The 18,499-nt window shown below is 40.9% G+C and overlaps 1 protein-coding gene across 3 annotated transcripts in view; it reads left to right on the forward strand.

The window, feature by feature from the left end:
* The first annotated feature begins 1,113 nt into the window (after positions 1-1,113).
* Positions 1,114-18,499, forward strand: part of ZBTB44 (zinc finger and BTB domain containing 44) — a 340,531-nt gene continuing 323,145 nt past the window's right edge. Inside the window, exon 1 of one of the 3 annotated variants that reach the window (XM_069224464.1) lies at positions 1,114-1,185. The gene's annotated coding sequence lies outside the window, so the exon portion shown is untranslated. The remainder of the gene's footprint in view (positions 1,186-18,499) is intronic. The other 2 variants (XM_069224466.1, XM_069224465.1) reach the window with 2 other exon arrangements.

Raw genomic sequence — 18,499 nt, forward strand, 5'->3', positions numbered from 1 at the left:
TGACGTTTATATCCTTTGAATGCTGGGATATGTTTTTCTTTAATAACATCTTCTCTGATTGGCTGCTGTCTGGAATAAAGCATAGAAAGAGAAGAAGAATCTGAGACTCCATGTCCTTAACAGAATTGAAAATTCTTGATGCAAGAGTTCGAAAAAAAAATATTGACAAATGAGTGTGATAAGGGCACATGATGTACCAAACCAGCCTTTGTTGCACGTCTCAGACGACCAGAGAATGGCTTTGTATGTTTTAAGTGTTCCAAGTAAGCATGTCTTGCAATGGCCACAGCATGTGGCACTGCTGTAATGCTGGAAAGAGAGGATGACACAGTTCCCAACACCCAACTATGCAGTTTCTTGGAAGCACATATCCCAATACGTCTATAGACCCAGACAGGAAACTCCTGTTTTTTGTGCAAAAAAGCCTTTATTTTAGCTATCTCCATACATGCCAACGTTTTAGAAGCAGTAGTGGGAGATTTGTTAAACAAAATCGTGAGACTGCATTTCCCCCATTGACTGGCAATTTTAGGAGAGAGACTGACAAAATAAAGCCATTTTTGCTTCAAAAATCAGAAGTTACCCGTCTGAATCTGGTTTATTGGCAAGTTTGTCTCTCTAGTTGAAGTTCTTTCTGCTTCAACAGATATCACAGGGGAAAATCGGTTCCCCAGATTTGTTTTCAAAATCTCCTACTTTTCTGTTTTAAGATGATAAATTGCTCTCGTTTATTTGCTATTTGCCTGCTAGTCATTCCTTGGTTGCGCCAAAGACCTGCTTCACTAAAGTTCAGTGGGCCAGATGTTACTTTCTAGCATGGAAGGAAACTGATACATTTTTTTCAAACATTCACAGCACAGATTGTCGGCCCCGGTGAGGCTGGAGCAATCACTTCCGAAACAGATCGCTGTGTCAATGCCGGAGCATTTGTAATCGTCACTTCCGGGGCGGGATGCCGTTCATTCCGGGGTGGATTCCTATCTTTTTTAACGAATTGCAAGCCATGAGGGGGCCGTCTAGCCTCCAAGCCCCTCCCACAACCGCCCCTTAGCGTGTCAGTTAGAATTAAGCGTCTCTCCTATTGGCTCGTCTTGCTTTCAGTTTTCCAAGTACTTTTGGAGTCGAAAACAAGGCAGAGGCAATCGGATTTTTAAGAGCCTCCGGGCCTCCGTCTGGAGACAGGAGGTAAGTTCTGAGTTGGACAGCCTCCTGTCTGTTCTCCGGGGTTTAGCATGTAACAGTACTTGGCTGCAGTGAGGGTTATACAGTTTGGTGATGGCACCAGGGGCTGATCGGGTAGTCTGGAGGTTGGCAGAACTCCCTGTTCGGAGGCAGAATCTGTGGGCCTCTTGGTTGCATAGCTGGAGAGTGGTTGACCTCTTAGTTGATTTGTAGCATTCTGCAATGCTCTTATGGTCCAAAAGTGAAAACAGACCACAGATGTGTCTCTGTTTCTAGCAGACAGAATTATAGGCCTTGTCAGCTGCCACCCTTTTCGGAAACCTGTGACCTCTCCTGTCTGACTATACTGGCTCCAGTCAGATCAGAGTCAAGACTAATGTTTTACGCTTCAGCGACATTTCAGTGTGAAAACGCAGCAAAGCACTTTGCACCGCACCGTAACCAGCTTTACACGTAGCTGGAAATAGATGTAAAGCATTTTTGAGCAATAAAACACAAAAGGGGTAACAACTTCAACCTGTTAATTGAACAAAATGACCAAAAAGCTGATGAAACGCAATAGTCGAAACGTCACTGTATTTGTTTGATTTCCGCAACATTTTCTGTATTTTAAACATTTGAAGTATGAGTATTTTAAACATTTGAAGTATGGGTATTCAAAAAAAATTGACGTAATGAAACATGCTGGATCTCTGTTGGGGCGCCAGAGTAGTGTCAAAGTACTATTGGAGAAGACTCATTAACGAAGGGATATGGCTTTTGCGTTTTGGGGGGAGGTTTTCACTGTAGGTATATTCAAGCTAGACATAGCTGCTAACTGTGGTACTGAAGCACTGACAGTGCACTGTTGCCCACGATCACTTTGATAGGACTCTTCTGAGAGGGAACTTAAATTAACATGATACAGCTAGGAGGGCGGTTTTCCAGTAACGGAGCACTGCGCATAGCGAGCCCCAAGAGCCTTGCTTGGGGCTAATGGAAGAGAAACTACTGACGGGGCCTTTCCATGATTGAGGAAGCATTGACAGATTTCTGTATCGGAGCACTCTCTTACATGGCTCTATTGAGAAGGAAATAGCGCTGCAGCGTACATATGTGAATGAATGTCCGCATGCTAACAGGCTCCTTTCATTAATAAGAATAAACTACAAAGGCCCTTCTAAGAGACAAGACATAACAAGGCATTTCTGAGGCATGGTTTAAGCACTGTGTGTGTAAGACTAGAGATGGGCGAACCACTTAAAGCTCGAGCCAGGCCGGAGCCAGATGCCGGGCTCTGGCTCTGTTTGTGGTCCTCTTCGTATCTCGAGTCCAAAACAAGCTGATCTTTCATGCGGCTTCTACCTACCACCCTCAATCTACCTTCCCTCTCCAAGGTAAACGCACAGCATTACCCTTTGAGGTAAAAAGGATAGACAAATATATACCTTTTTGATTTGTACAAGGTGAAACCGGAAAACCTGGGATTAATTCTGGGTTCCCTGCTTAACCTACTTGCATGATCTTAGGCAAATATTTTATTTCACCAATTCCCCTTTTTCTTCATTACCTGTTAATTAACCTATAGTGTGACTTATTATTGTTCAAAGCTGCCGCATGTTAAAGAAATGCACTTTTTAAAATTTTGAAGCAACTTTATCATATTTTACGTGATGGTTGGTCAGTGCTTTATATGACAAATGTTTCCAGGGCTCAGCTTGTGCAAGGGCTCTTCTAGCCAAACCCAGCCCTTGGCTCTGTCCTGGCTCACCCCTCCCTTTTAATTTGTTGGCTTGCCCACCTCTGTGGAAGACATCAAATTTTAAGTGTGGCCCTCGAGCACATTCGTTTGAAATATATACACATTGATAGTCCAGTCTGCAGACGTAAGATAGGACCTTGTATGAAGTACAAATCTTGATTTTGGGGAAGTAAATGCCCTTCCAACTATTGAAACACTGATGAAATTTCTTGAGAAAGGCTGAAAAGCAGTCTGCGTGCAAGCGATGCTGTAACCAGGCAGTGTATATTTACCTTATTCTGGATTCTCACATTGTGTACTGTCAGACAACTGAAGCCGTATCATGCAAATACCTCTATACACATTTCCAGAGCGAGTGTGGTAAAGATGTTTAGCATCATGAAATGTTTAAAATGCTCAGGCTAAATAAGAAAGGATTGAATTTTGCTCTGAGCGCAGGCTTATTACCTTTAAGGGTGGTTTGGCATCGTATTTGTTATGGTATGGTGCATTATTGAGAAGGTCACTGTTACTCGAGGAGCTGTGTTTGCAGCAGTCAGGTAACTCTTTGATTGATATTGGTGTGCATGTTATTCTCACCTGATCACTTCATGGTACTCACGAACCAGTGCTTCATCCTTGGTCTTTTATTTGCATATCACAGAGGTCTGTTGTTACAGCACCTACAATTAACTGGTTCGTTGAAGAAAAACCTACTATCAGAATATTGCCCCTGGTTATACATTGTCATCGGATACTTCTATATTTAGAGTATTTTGAAAAATAATGTTTTCATTTACTTGTCAAATGAGTCATACATGGATTAGGAAGCAATACATACTTTATCTAATATCAAGCTAAGCTATTATTAATAATTTATTTATAAATGAGTTAGAATGATTAAAACAAAGAGTACAATTCAAAATGAGTTAATATCTTACTGAAAGAGCAGCCTGCATGCACCACATTCGCATTCAACCTGGCCCATTTTAGTTAACTTTCTGTCATTGGATAGCAGCATGTGTTATACTGTACCTGGGCACAGGAGATACAGGTCTGTGTGCTATGTGACCTCTGACTCATTCTTCATTTCTTTTGTATGCTTTTCCTTCTGTTCATTCTAATTCCTTCTTGCAATTTCTCTTCTTGTTATCCTTCATTTCTCCACTCATCTCTCCTTCTTCATTTTGTTGTTCATTTCCATATTAATCCATTCATGTTTCCTTCTGTGTCCTCCTCTTAACCCCATATCCTCCTTCCCTACTATTACTTTCTCTTTTTCATACTTTAATTTTCTCATTCAACTCTGCTGCCATGCCGTATCATTGCTGGCCTCTTCTGACATCTTCCTTTTCATCTTTGTTGTATTCTTTCTTTCTCCAAGGTTTTCTTGTGTCCATCTAATCTTTCCTTTTTTCTTCTACACCTTTTTCACTTCTAGTTCCTTTCTTCCTCAAGTCTCCTCTTGTGCTTCGGTTCCCTGCAAAATGTGGTGTACACGCCACTAGCCTCAGCCTTTTCACAAGCCATTTATTAGAAATACTCTCTGTAACCAGCTTTTACATGGCAACATCCAAACCCATAAACTCCTTGTACTTTTTCATATGCAGTGCATTTAAGTGATTCCACATGAACCTGTGCACCTCTTTACCACTTCTTTGAGAAAAACCCTTCTGTATCCATCAATTTTGAGACATGTCATATATCCCACCGATGTAGGTCACTTCTGTACACAGCAATTTCATGTTAAATACTCCTAGGTCTTTGAGTCCCACAAAAGGTCCCTTTGTATTTGTACATCTTTCCTTCCAAAAGAGGTGCGTCGTACAAGTATCACAACTGCTTTTCCGACAAGACAGTAGTAGCTCCAGAACTCTGAAGTTGGGCAAAGGTTAATATCTGCTAACACTGCATTAAAGGAGAGTGACATGCAAGTCCTGCCTTGCTCGATGTTGCTCTGTGGCGTTATGGGGTGAAGTTTATAACTGAATTTTTCTAAACAATTGGCCAAAGCCATTTGATTCACATGCATTAATGAAGGTACAATCGCAAACTATGTAAATGCATTATGGTTCGATTCTTTGCAAGCCCAAACCAAGTACCTCCGGTGCGTATTAGGTCTTGGCTAGACAGCGCTGTCTCTTTGCAACATGTTGTATAGACTTAGTAGACTTACAGCCTCCCCATTGCTTTTCATTGTCTGGCTCTGTCAGCGCTTTCCTATTCTTTTTCCCAATTTGTCCATGGCATGCATTTGTTCTGCCCCTTCATAGAGCAGGGACTAAGTACTATATCCATCCACAGGTCAGCATTTTTGCATCTGTTTTAGTATCTACTTTCTTCTCTGTTAAAGAGCACTTAACACAAGTGCTTGTGTTTTCACTCGCTGCTCCAAGCTCCTCTTTAAATAGGCCTGTAAATCTTGTTCTTATCTCGTCACTTTTGCTGTGCATTTAAAGACGAAGGTTAGATGTCAGACACTGTTTTCCGAGGGCGCCTGTTTATTTTCTTTATATGAACTGAAAGTGATGAGATTTTTTTATTGTAAATTAATGTCCCGGTGTTGCTTGCATGTTCAACGGCGGCCAGGCGGGGACAAAAGACGGCAGAGTGCAGTCTCATCTGTAGGAAGCAGCTTCTAGTCTGACACTCGAGTTGACACTACAAGCCTCACCCTCCTTGATTACTTGCCACGGCAAGCTCCGGAGCAGTGTCGAGGCACTGCAGCTGCATGCCAGTCAAATGTGCAGGCTTCCTGTCCCCTCCTTTAAAAAAAAAAATATATATATATATATTTCCTTGCTTCTCGCTCGATGCGCCTTCATCACTCTCCTTGAACTCAAAGCACAGCGGGGCTGCCGGGGAGCAGCAAGACTGGAAGTTTGCGAGTGGTGTCTGGTAGAGAGGCAGGCGCCACAAGTGAGCACTGCGCAGACTTGCAGTGGCTAAGAGTGAGCTTTGACAGTGTTACTTTCATCATAAGTCCAGGATTTGGTTGGTAACAAAGCAACCATTTCAAATATTAAAAAAAAAAAAAAAAAAAATACAGCAAGGGCTTGGTTTGGCTTTAGAGTGCACCGCCATGGTGTTCACCCAGAAACTATAACAATACTTACTTTCCCCTTTCATGCAACTCAAACTGACCTACCGCCGGAATAGTACGCCTTAATCCAATACTCAAGTGTCGGTCATTCACTCCCCCATCCTTGTGCCTCTCAATCAGTGAGTAGAATCCCCAAGTTTTAAGAAGGTTCAGCTTTCCTTCTCCACTGCCTATGTTTCTTTTTAATAACACTGCACAGTGCAAGGGTCCTTTAGGCGCATTTAGTTCTCAAAACGGTGGGGGAAAGCCACAGCTCTACTTTAATTTATGCTGTTGAGGCACCACTCCAGTAGTCAGCATTCCAATACACTAGAGGTCAGTATTCTGCTAGAGGAAGTGGGCTGCCTTCTGGGCACAGAGTGCATTCATGTGGCCTAGTGAATACATGATTGTAATTTCCAGGTACCTGTGGCCTGTCCCTGGGGTTTGAGTACCATTTAGTGTGTAACTGTATATTAATGAGACGTCCCTACGGCACACAGCCTACCATCCATGGGTGAAAGAAGGGGGCCTCACATGTGGATGGGTTCTAGAGCTGTGTAAACTTGCAGGATAGGCCTCCCCTCCACTCTTTTGTGAAGTTATCTGAAAAACTTTGCGAACTACATTTAAAATAAAATGTGGGACAATACCTACAAACGTCTGCTGTTACTTATTGAAGAACCAGCAGAATACCATGTTATCGTTTATTTTGCAGCAACATGCTTCGATCTTGTGATGCAAAATTTGAGTCCAAGAGTATATGCTAGGAAAAAAAACACCTGAAGCATAATTAGGAAAAAGTAAAAAAAATCATGAACCTCACCAGATTCTGTTTGGGGAATAAAACCTTAAACCATCCTCAGTGCAGCATGCGCTCAAGGATGATGCGCTATTTTTTTAACGGCCTGTTCTCCGGTGGCAGAACTCAGAGGTGCAAAGCACTTGAGGCTGAGATGGTGCTCTCTGTGCGCCAGGATGCAGGCCCTCTGCTAAGGCTTTTCTCTCTTCAGTCCTGACAGCATGGACTTGTCGGTTCACGTTTTGAGTGTGCTTTTACTGATGGCCACTGTTCCTTGACCATGTTGACTTTTCTTTGCAATGTCACGTGGTTATTTTTTACAAATTGGTGGTGGAGTTTCTTGCACTTATGACGTATGCCACAGGCTTGCAAATGGTGCAACACTAGGTCCAAGTGAGGCTCACTAGCATACCACCAGAATCAATGTGGTATATTTCTAAGACCATTTAGATTCTAGCCTCAGTATTGGAACCTGTTCTGACTTTCATGCCTTCAAATAATGGAACATTGTGCTCCTTTTTTAATGTTGTTCCTAAGTGGCATCTTATGCAGTATTCATATAGTCTATATTGTCCAGTGACTTGAAGCCTTAATGCTGTGTGCATATCATGTATACAGTTGTAGGACTTGCCTTCCGCGAACAGACACTGGCCTCTATTAGTGGACGTGGTATAAAGCTTGTGTCCGGTATTCCCTGTAAAAGGCTTTTGTAAGGCAGGTTGGTCTTACCTCCTGCTGGCTAAATCTGTGTATTTGGTTTGTGCTTGGGTTGTTTCTGTGGGGAAAGTGCTCACTGATTGGTACCCACGAGCTCTCACATCTCGGCTTGAGTAAAAAGTGATGCATGTGACATTGCATCAATAGCTGTATAGGAGCTCTATCAAGCAGATCATTTTACTCTAGTTGAGTGTGGTAGGTTAGAGCTGTTGTAGACTGCTCCAGTGAGTGACTGAGCTTTTTGACCAGTGATCTCTAGCATGGATTCTATCGGTTTCTGTTCTGCCGTTTGAGCTATGGATGGAATGTTCATGTCTGTCTCATGTTTTGAATAATAAATATGTCGAACCTGCAGCCATTTAAATATTTTTATTATCCGGAAGCTGTCACAGACCTGGAGACAGTCACCATATATGCAGTGCAGGAGTTAATGAGTTCTACATTTCCAAAGGTCCACCTTCCTGCAAGAAAGGGCATTCAGGAGGCAGCTTAGTGTGATTGTTTTGTGTATTTTCCTAATTTCTTTTGCCAGAGTGCATATGCACTTATTGCCAAACACCTGGATAAACAGGGGAAACGGGTTTAGTGAGACAGCCAGGCTCAAATTTTACTAACAAAAGTTGTTGTTGGTTCACATTTATGTAGCAAACAAAGTCGTTGAGCGCAATTTGCTTCAGGCAACAGTGACCATGAGGAAAACTAATTGGATCCTGAAAGGTTTATGAAAGAGGTGTCCAAAATAGGTCCAGGAGGGCCAGATCAATGTCATATTTTAGACCGCAGTGAAACTCACTTTTCTAGAATTTGGTTTGATAGTTACGAACAAAACAATGATGGTGCAGATTGAAAAACCCAAAATGTGTTTTCTGTGTACAAGATTAGAAACTGTATGTCTGAAATAGTGAACCTTTGAGGGACAGTGGAAATGGATATTGTATTAGACTGCAACATTGCTGATTGTGCATTATTAACAATGTAGATGTATTGTGTTTACGAAGATTGTGTACGACTGCTTCAGGAACTGATGCATCAGTATGTATGTCAGCGGTGTCTGTCTTCACTGCACTTGTTACTGTTACAAGATTAGTGGTTTACCAAAACGAGCACTTGGGAACAGCAATCTTAAAAACTACTAATGAGTCAGAGAACTCAGATGTGTACGCCAGCTGCCCAAGGTCTCTCGAATTGGTCATGGTTTCTATAATAGCACATTTTTTCTTTTTTAATGAGTTCAAAATCGTCAAAAAGGACCTGTCGAAGTCTCTAGTTCTAATTGCCCAATTGATTTGTTTTCACCTGATGTGTATTTTGCTTTGAGCTTCATTCAGCATTCTTCTTTGCAGCGTGAAGCCCATAACAGATGTTTTAACCAATTAAATAAATTACAGATACATTGCCTTTGCCACTGCCAAAGTAAATAGGTCTTGGATTACAGAGACCTGTTGGCTTTGCCAATGCTTGTTATTTTGTGTGGAGATTCGTTTCTTGATAACATTTGGATACAGTGGAGCAAAATAGTGCTTTTGATAGCACAAGATCCATAAGAACTTAGGGACATATTTATATGTGTTTTGCTCCGAATTTCCATCATTTTTTTTACGCAAATTCTGTGCAAAACTAACTCCATATTTATACTTTGGCCCTAGACCTGTCTAGCGCCAAATTTATGGAGTTAAAATCATTTTTTGGACGTGGAAACCTACTTTGCGTCAATGAGATGCAAAGTAGGCGTTCTTGTGCAAAAAAATTACTCTGTGGCCTTAGTGCCATATTTATCCCCATTCTAAAATCACACACGGGGGGGGGGTGGAGTCAAGCAATGGTGCAAAGCCTTGGTCAGACCACGCGTTAGGAGACGTCTGGGCTTATTTCCATGGTGGAACACCATGGAATAAGCCCACAGGTGCCCGCCCCAGGGACACCCCCACCCACACTAGAGGGACAGCAGAGGATGGGGGACCAAATCCCAGGTAAGTATAGGTAAGTACAGGTAATTTTTTTTTTTTTAAGTGCCATTGGGGGACCTGAAATGGCCCCCCCCCCCCCCCCTACTTGGCACTGGGTTCAATGGCCATTCCCAGGGGACCCTGGTCCCCTGTGCTGGCCATTGGGGCGGTGGGCATGACTCCTGTCTTTTTAAAGACAGGAGTCATTTTATGGATGGTTTTGCATCAGAAAATGACACTAGGCTGGTTAGTCATTTTTTTTTTCACTCTAACCTGCCTGACGTCATTTCTTGGTGCAAAACCCCCTTCTTCCATACCTCCAGCCCCACCCGACTAACGCCATTTAAAAAAAATGTTAGCCTACCCTTTGCACCAGCTTGCACCATTCCCTAAATATGGTGCCCGGCTGGTGCTCAGAAGTGGTGCAAGCCGGTGGTAAACATTTTGGTGCAAAACTTAATGCAGTTTTGCACCAAAAAATATAAATCAGGGCCTTAATTTTAAGTATATTTCAAATAAACACATTGTGCAGTTTGACACGCGTTCCTTTCATTGAAAAAATGAAAACCGCTGTCCTGCTCTCATACCTTCTGTGTTCTGTCATGTTACCATGGCGCTCTCTATTAGTAGCTTATCTGTGATTTAGTGAGAATCACCTTGGAAGTAGGATGGGAAAGTAAAAATTACACACATGATACAGTTTCTGGCGTGAGAAAGCAAAGCTGTCTCCAAGGTAAGACAAATTAGCAAAGTTTGATACAGACTAATGTATCTACGAAGGTATCTACTAACGGCCCAGTTATACAGAGTGATAAGTGGGAGAGGAAATTATTTTGAGAAAATTCTTAATATTAAAAGAAATACTAAAAGGAATGAAAATACCCCTGGTTGGATTGACTATGTTTTTAATGTAGCACAGGGCAATATTGTTATTTTTAACCGCAGTAAAGCTGTGGAAAGGGTTACTATCAGTACTAATACTGCAGATAAATTCTCCGTAGTTACTTAATACTATCAGCAATGCCATGGAGAGAGATTTATATCACTTTTTAACTTCAATATCAATGTTGGATATATGTTGTTTTCTATCTGCACTATTAATTTTGGACTGGGAATAATGTAGTTACTAATGCTCGCAGTCACTTATACGATTAGAAGAACTGAAAAAGACACCACCATTCTTAAGAAGTATATCTAGTAAGACATACATTAATACTATCAAATGGCACGTAAATAATACTAGCAGCCCTACTAACATGCAGTCTTTTTGTCCAGGCTGGTCCAGGTGGTGCTTACTCTTTTTATCCACTTAAAAATTATTCTAATCGTAATTTAAAGAGAGTTGACCCAATATTCAGTTACATTTTTGCTAGTTATTTTTGGTTTGTGACCAAAAAATCGCACTTGCAACAGATTCCTTAATTACTTAATGGCTTTATCGTCTCGTTTCTAGATTCCTTACGGTTCAGTTTAGTTTGTCTTGTGCAAAAAACACCAAGTTCCCAACTACAAGAGGCATTTAGTTGTTTTTGTTATGCTGTTCATAAGTGTGCTTTACCTTCTTTAAGGTTACTCTGTTCATTTGTATTGGTGTAAAATGTTGTGTCTTCTGTCTTGTATTCTTTGTCTTGCTACTTGAGATCTCAGTGTTCGCCATCAGACGTGTGGGGATGGCGTTTTTGAAACACTGTGCATGAAGTTTGATGGCACTGTGCAAATACCGATTTATACATTTGATCGAGGAGAGCAGTATCTTTCCCCTTTTCAAATGTTCTGAGAGTCAAGAAGCATCCACTTGTTTAGTGACATCCACATTCCTGTGTTCAGTCGGTGGGTTTTACATTTGCAACAAGATCTAATCGGAGTGATCTTTGTAAAGTCAAACTTGACTAAAAGGACAAAACTTTGTGTAACTGAGACACAAGTGAACAATATCTGACGCCTCACCAATGCCTAAACCCATCAGTGTACAATTAACAGTCAATATAGCTTTAAGATTAAGTCAGACGTAGCATAAACAGGCTTTTGTTTCATCACGTGAGTAATTTACGTTACATGTACTATTTTTTAAAAATATAACTGTTTGTTTATTGTTTGCTATACTGTATTCCATTTGTGCTGCTGTATAACTAAGCAGCTTAAAAGCGGTTTCCTCAAATTAGCATTTGCATCTGTATGACCTGTATTAAGGCTTCTGTCCTGTATTCTGAGTACTGATAGTATTTCAGGGTATCACTAATTTGGTGACAAGCTGACCATTAGCCTGTGTGCTGTGTCTACCCTTTTACTTCAGTTCTAGTGATGGTGTGAGAAGTACTTACAGGGTCGGGAGGGACGTAGAAAATTAAATATATGTCTACTTATTAACACTTTATGGAGGCCAATGCTTTGTACACTCTCGCGAGGCCATATATAATTGTGCATTCAATCATAATGTGTTTGTTCTTTTAACATATAATTATTAACACAAACGGAAATGTAGTAATGCTAATTATGCACGTGTATTCATTAATTCCTCAAAATAAATTCACGAGTCAGTCAGTATAAACGAAATGCAGTGAGGGAGCCCATGCTTGTGATATAATATATCTTGATTCAGGACTGGAAATCAAAAATAAATTGAAATGAAGTAATAGAAATAATGTACAAATGTGTGGATTGAACAAATGGCAAAATTTACCAGACATACTCTAAATAATCTGTATGACCCCACCCCCATCCGGCTATTTGTACACCATTGCAAATTAGTATGTGACAGACAGCAAAATTATCTAAATGAAATGCAAAGTACTCGCATGATAGACAGGTCCACCGGAATTATGCAGCATGAGAGGGCCAAATTATGCAGCAGGGTTGAGTAAATTATGCAGCAAGAAAAGGCAAATTAGCCGGCACGTTTTGTGATAGTATTACTTTATTGTTTTGTCATTTTTAAACTTAACACTGTCTCAGTATTAGTTACAACTCATTAGTACCAGTTTACACTCGAGCATAGCAATACACTACAGTGACTAGTCAACCTGAACAGCAGGCCTTCCATTGTGCGGCAACACCTGTCGCTGCATTTTTTTGTAGCGTTTGAACTGCTTGAGGTAAAAGCAATTTTTTTTGTCAACATCTGCAGATTATTCGGTAGACATTGACTTATTTGGCAAATCTATTCATATTGGTCTATGATAGACCAATAGCTCAATTTGGATTTGGCAGGGAACTTGTAAAATTGTGCACTTTACTGCTTACAAGAACAGTAATGAGGTGGTTACTTTTTTAACGATATTAGCACAACTACATAGAAGACCTATACCACTACTAATGCAATAAGTATTTATAGTAATCCACTACTTAGAGGGTACTCCTATTAGCCATACTACACTAATATTGTTAAACTGTGTAGTTTACACTACAGAGGAGGAAACCTATTAGATATACAATCAATAATACTACTAAGCCCTGTTCATTACAGTTACCATATTAAAATGGTTTAATATTAGTTGTACCAACACTGATGCTGCTGGGTCACCAAATCAGGAAAAGGACTGTTGTGAAAGAAGTTGGAGAGATTAAAGTGGGCCAACAAAATTATGATTGGGTGAGAAGCTGAATAATATAGTAGACCTCTTTGATGAGAATATTAGTTCTTCTAAGGAAGGACTATGTGGTGGATCCACTCAGCTAATGCTTCACTGTCTAATTTAGAGCTGATAACTATGGGGAGCTCACCGCATGCTCTGCAAACTCTAAAATCAGGCTCACCTTCAGATCCATGCATGCCTAAACTATTAGCAGATGGGACATCCGTAATCAGTCCTCTGGTAAATAGGATGTCTAGCATGTCATCAACAACTGAAACAGTACCCTCCTCCTAAAAGCAAGCAAAGATTTCGTCTCTGCTAAGAAACCTTTGGTTGATTCTTGTACTCCCTAAAACTATAGGCCCATTTTCCTACTTCCAGCTTTCTTTAAGATAATGGAAAAGCATGTCAACCATCAGCTCTCAGGCTACTTGTAAGCCAGTAATCTACGCCACCCTAGTCAGTCAGGCTTTAGGCCTGGCTTTAGCACATAGACTGTGTTAGTGGAAGTTGCAGAATACATCAAAAGCATTCTTGACAGGATGAGCAAGGCAATTCTGATAATGTTTTACACAGTCCCCCACTCAAGATTCCTAGAGCCTCTCCAAGCTATTGATGTAACAGGACTAGCCTTGGAATGGCTTGCCTCCTTTTTGGGTGATCAGAGTCAACAAATTTAGATCTTGCATTACTCGTCGAAACCATGAGAACTATCAGTTGGAATTCCCCAGGGCTCAGCCTTAAGTCCCACTTTACTTAATCTGCATCTCACTCCTTTGGCCCAGATTGTGAAGCCATTGGGACAAACGTTATATCTTATGCTGACGACATTCAGCTGTTGTCCTCATGTGGTAAGGGAGGAGAGTTATTGGAGTGCTCAGATTAAAATCTGTTTGGCCGCCGTTTTCCAGTGGATGGCTATTTACCAGCACAAATGTAATGTGGATAAAATTGAAGTTCTGTTGTTTTGGTAATACTGCGACGGAATTCTGGAAAACCTTTTGCCCTGATGATGCGCCTTTCCCATGCCTGCAAGAAGGCTCCGTAAAGAACCTAGGGTTGACATTTGATGAGAGTTTGTCTTTCAAATGTCAACTTAGATCAGTAACTGGCATGTGCTTTTGGGTGTTACACTCCTCAAGGGAATTTCTACACTCCCTTTCATTCTCAGCAAAATAGTTGGTGCTTCAGGCCTTGATAACTTTTAGACTGGATTACGGCAATGCCTTGCATCTTGGACTACCAGAACAACAGTTGAGTAGGCTTCAAGTAGTCCAAAACACCGCAGTCCGTCTAGTGCTGAACCTGCCAATCAGAACTCAGATGATCCCCCAGCTGCGAGATCTTCACTGGCTCCCCATTAAAAAAAATAACTTTGTTTAAAACTCTGGTACTGTTACATAGGGCCTTCTACCAGTCGGGAGTGGTCTGTCTCAGAGGACGGTTACGTTTCTGTAACCCACAGAGAATTCTGAGGTTGGCGAACAAATTGGTAGCAACTATTCCCCAAATTTCAGGAGGAAGATCTTTGGCATACCAAGGTGCGGTGGCATGGAATAAACTCCAGTTGGAGCATCAAGCTCTAATCAATGCTGCAATGTTTAAAAAAAGTTTAATTTAGCTGTTTGTGCAAAACTAGCTATCTTCCAAGTTCGATGGCAGACCTTGATGCTACTTGCTGGTACACTCTCATGTGTAGCTGTGCACGCTATATGTCGCTCCATCGTCATCATCATCGAGGATTATGTGGTATGAAATCTACAGCTTTAAAGCTTGAGGATCAAATAGTGCTGCAGAATGATCCAAGAGTGTCCGTCCTGGGACTTATTACAAAACTGTAAACGTCTTGAGAACAAGTTGCAGCTTGCAAATCTAAGATTTCAGCGCATATCAGAAGTATTATAAGGCTCCTTATAAGCCTCAGCCACTGAGGAAGGCTTTATTAATTGGGCAGCAGACTCCCTGTTGAAATTTGCCATGGATAGGAACTTTGAAAGTGAAGAGGCAAATTTCTCTTTTACAAGAGCCCACAAAGTCCCCTTCAGCCACCCCCTCAACCCTCCCCCATCAAGAAGGGAACATACGTCAAACCGTGATCGTAAGTCTAATGGTGATTGGATGGGCGATCAAATCTATGTTTTTTACAGATCTAATTACATCAGAAATGTGAGTTTGGGGGGGGGGGGGTGGCTCACCCATGGTGTTTGCAGCTATGAGCATTTAGTATTAGTTCTTCAATTGTAGGAGACGTGGAGGTTAAGGAGCTAAGTATACAGTGTGCTACGTCCTTCTTTCAGTTAAACTTGGCTTTGATCCAATATTTTCGGTTTGAGAGTCATTTAAAACATACATTTGGAACTAATTATAGCAGGCCTGTAAAGACATGCCCTTAATTTGAAAACGGCCAGGTGGATTTACTGTTTCATTATACTGATCAATCGAAATTGAGATATGACCAACAAAAAGTAGAACTCTAAGTTCGACTAAACCAGGAAGAGGTGCAAAACAGGCAAACGTGTAAACAAAACACATGTGAAGACCATAGTAAGATTAGTAAACCTTTGACTTGGCGAAGCGAGGTAATGAATGTGTTTTTGTATATTTCATCAGACCCTCTATGAAGAGAACCATTGGGATAATTGAGATTCAGAAGAGAACATTCCGGGGTGGGGGCTAAAAGTGCCAAAATGGACTTCAGCTCAGTTAGAAATTTTAACAGAAACTGAAGTTACATAGGCTATACAAAACGTATAATAGTGGGAATTATTGTGCTTGGGATATGAATATCTTAAACAACTTAATTCTATAATTGCCACCCCTCTTTAGCAACAATATACTTATATAGTCAGTGCAGTGATTTACTCGTCCCGTTTAGAAAGGAAGTCTTGGCAATATTTTTGGACTTGGTTAAAAAAAAAAAAAAAAAAAAATCCTCAATATTACCTCTATTGATAGAAATACTACTTAATGACTATTAAAGTTAGAAGTTGTGTTGCCGTGGAGAAGGAAGTAGTTGTCACTAATACCAGCAGAATGATGCTTTATACAATTCTAGGCAGTGAATTTGCTTTCTGATACTAAGAGTTGTAGCATTATTTCTATCATTGGCACTGTTTTTGGTATATGAATGAGTTCTCGTGTCAGCAGTCCAGGTGGTATTATTCAGACAGCTACAGTGCTCTTATTTCGGTTACCAGTACTAATATTCATACACAATTATTATTAAAATGGTTGCTGTAAAAGTATTGCTCGGTTATGATTTACTGGCTGGTACTGCCAATGGAATCGAAGTTGTACAACTCTCGACATGTAAATAGAGAATTACGCCATCAATATTTCTGTAAAAGCAAAGATTAACATGGTTTGCTTTAACATAATTTGCGGGAATGTTATTTTAACTATTGTTAGTACATAACTATTGCGAATTAAAAAACAGTAGTAATCATCGTGATAATGACAGCCAATTGACAATAATAGCTTGTTTAATGCTGTTGTTAACACCATTTTTGTTTTCATACTTATCAAATTGATATTATTTCTGCGACCACACTACTTCTAATGACAGCAGTGTTGTTCTTCATATGTGGAGATTACTACAGTGACACCAGATTGCCGAAGCAGCTGCGTGGTGCGATAACCACTCAGTTTCAGATTGGCTGTGTTAACAAATACATTGGAAAACAACCAGGTTTTGTCTGTATTTGGTAGCTTGCGAGGTCTGACTTGCTGTGGCAAGTAGGGGTGCGCCCAGTGCTTAATTTGTGGTTGTTGTTACCGGTGCTGAGGACCGGCACTTATTTTTGAGGGCCGGGGCTTATTCTTCTGCCTCAAGCAGTTGCTGCGAGCAAAGGACACATATGGGACAGACGGAGGAAGGGTAAAACGAAAAGAGTCACAAAGGGAGAAAGTAGAAAGCTGCTAGAGTGAGCTGAAGAGGCAGGGTGGCTGTATATGGATTGAAGAGGGCCGAGATGGCTTTAAGATTACGCTGCCCCAGTATTCCGTGTTCACACATTTAATTCAGCAGCCGTGTATTTAAGAGGAGGGCTTTGGGCACCAGCACCTTTTTATTTACAAATTAAGCACTGGGTGCGCCTGTTTCCTAAGTTTTTCTGCCGTAAATTTCCAGTTGTTCTTGCAAATACTACGATTATTACCCTTTGCTTGTGAAGCTTTCTGTATATGGATTTGCCCACTAAATTATGGCTATTTTAAGTTGTTTAGAGGACAGAATGATTGTTATCATCCACACTGAGAAAACAGCTTATCCATTTTCAGCACCAGTTAACTCTTACAAAGTAATATTATTAGGTTGTGGGGAAAAGCTATATCTGGTCTTTTTGTCTGCCAATCTAAACACACAAAGAGAGTCAGGGAGAGAAAAACAAGAACAACCAACCCATACTATCTCCCTATAACTATAACCATAAACACAAAGAGTATGGGGTTCACTTATATTATGGAGCCGCTGGCGAGAGATTTCGCCTAGGGTTCCTCAAACTCACACTGAGTTTCCGTGTCGGGTGCTGTGGAAGGTTGTATGGTGGGGGGAGTTTCCTTTACGGACTAGGTGGTCTCACACACTATATAGTGTCATGCTTCATCATATGACCACCTAGCCCCACCCAGGTAGGACAGTGCTACCTGGGCGGACTCAACCTCACCGTTAAAAGAACAGGAGGGAGTGCGTAAATTCAGTTTGTCTGGAAAAATATGGGATCCAGCTATACTAGGGAAGAAGTAAAAACACCTGGTCAGTCACCTGTGTAATAATACACTTTTATTTGTGGTGTCTGCTGGTGTGATTTTTGTCTTCCACACAAAGAACTCTGCAAACTATGAGTAGGCAGATAACCGCAATCTACAAAATAGCGCTTGCCTAATAAAAGCTTCTCACACCTATAATGTGGATGTAGGTTGCAGGGGAGAGTTTGCGGCACCAAGGAGATTTCATTGTTTTTTTTTCGTTCGTTTATGTTGAATGACCCCTTAAGGGATTAGTTTTAGCAGGTAGGTATAGAGGGTTTGTTTTAGCTGGAATGAATACTCAGAACTAGATAGTTTGTCAGGTTTTGCCATTTTGATGTTTATGCGATCATACTGGCGGTCACCATAGAAACTTTTATAGGGCTTTGTGTTTTGTGGTTAAATGTATGGGTGGTGTGTCTTCCCTAGCTCCTTGAGACCAAGAAATCTCAGTTGTCGATGTTTGATATGAAAAGTGGTGAAGCCGCTCTTTAGTTTCTCACAAGGTCATGGCTTCCAAGCACTGAAAAAGCTGTCCATTAGTTGAGTTTGTCACGTTTCCTTTGCCGGAAGGAGGGCTCAGATGCATTGTTCTAAATTAATGAGTATTTTAGTTATATAGGTTGTATTCCAGATCTGAATAGACATTACTTCTTAGCTGTCTCTGATGTTTGTAAAGACGTAAGGGTGTGTATGGTTTTTTTTTGTTTTTTGTAAGAGTTTTTTTTTTTG

The sequence above is a fragment of the Pleurodeles waltl genome, chromosome 3_1 (assembly GCF_031143425.1).
Source record: "Pleurodeles waltl isolate 20211129_DDA chromosome 3_1, aPleWal1.hap1.20221129, whole genome shotgun sequence".
Taxonomy (NCBI): Eukaryota; Metazoa; Chordata; class Amphibia; order Caudata; family Salamandridae; genus Pleurodeles; species Pleurodeles waltl.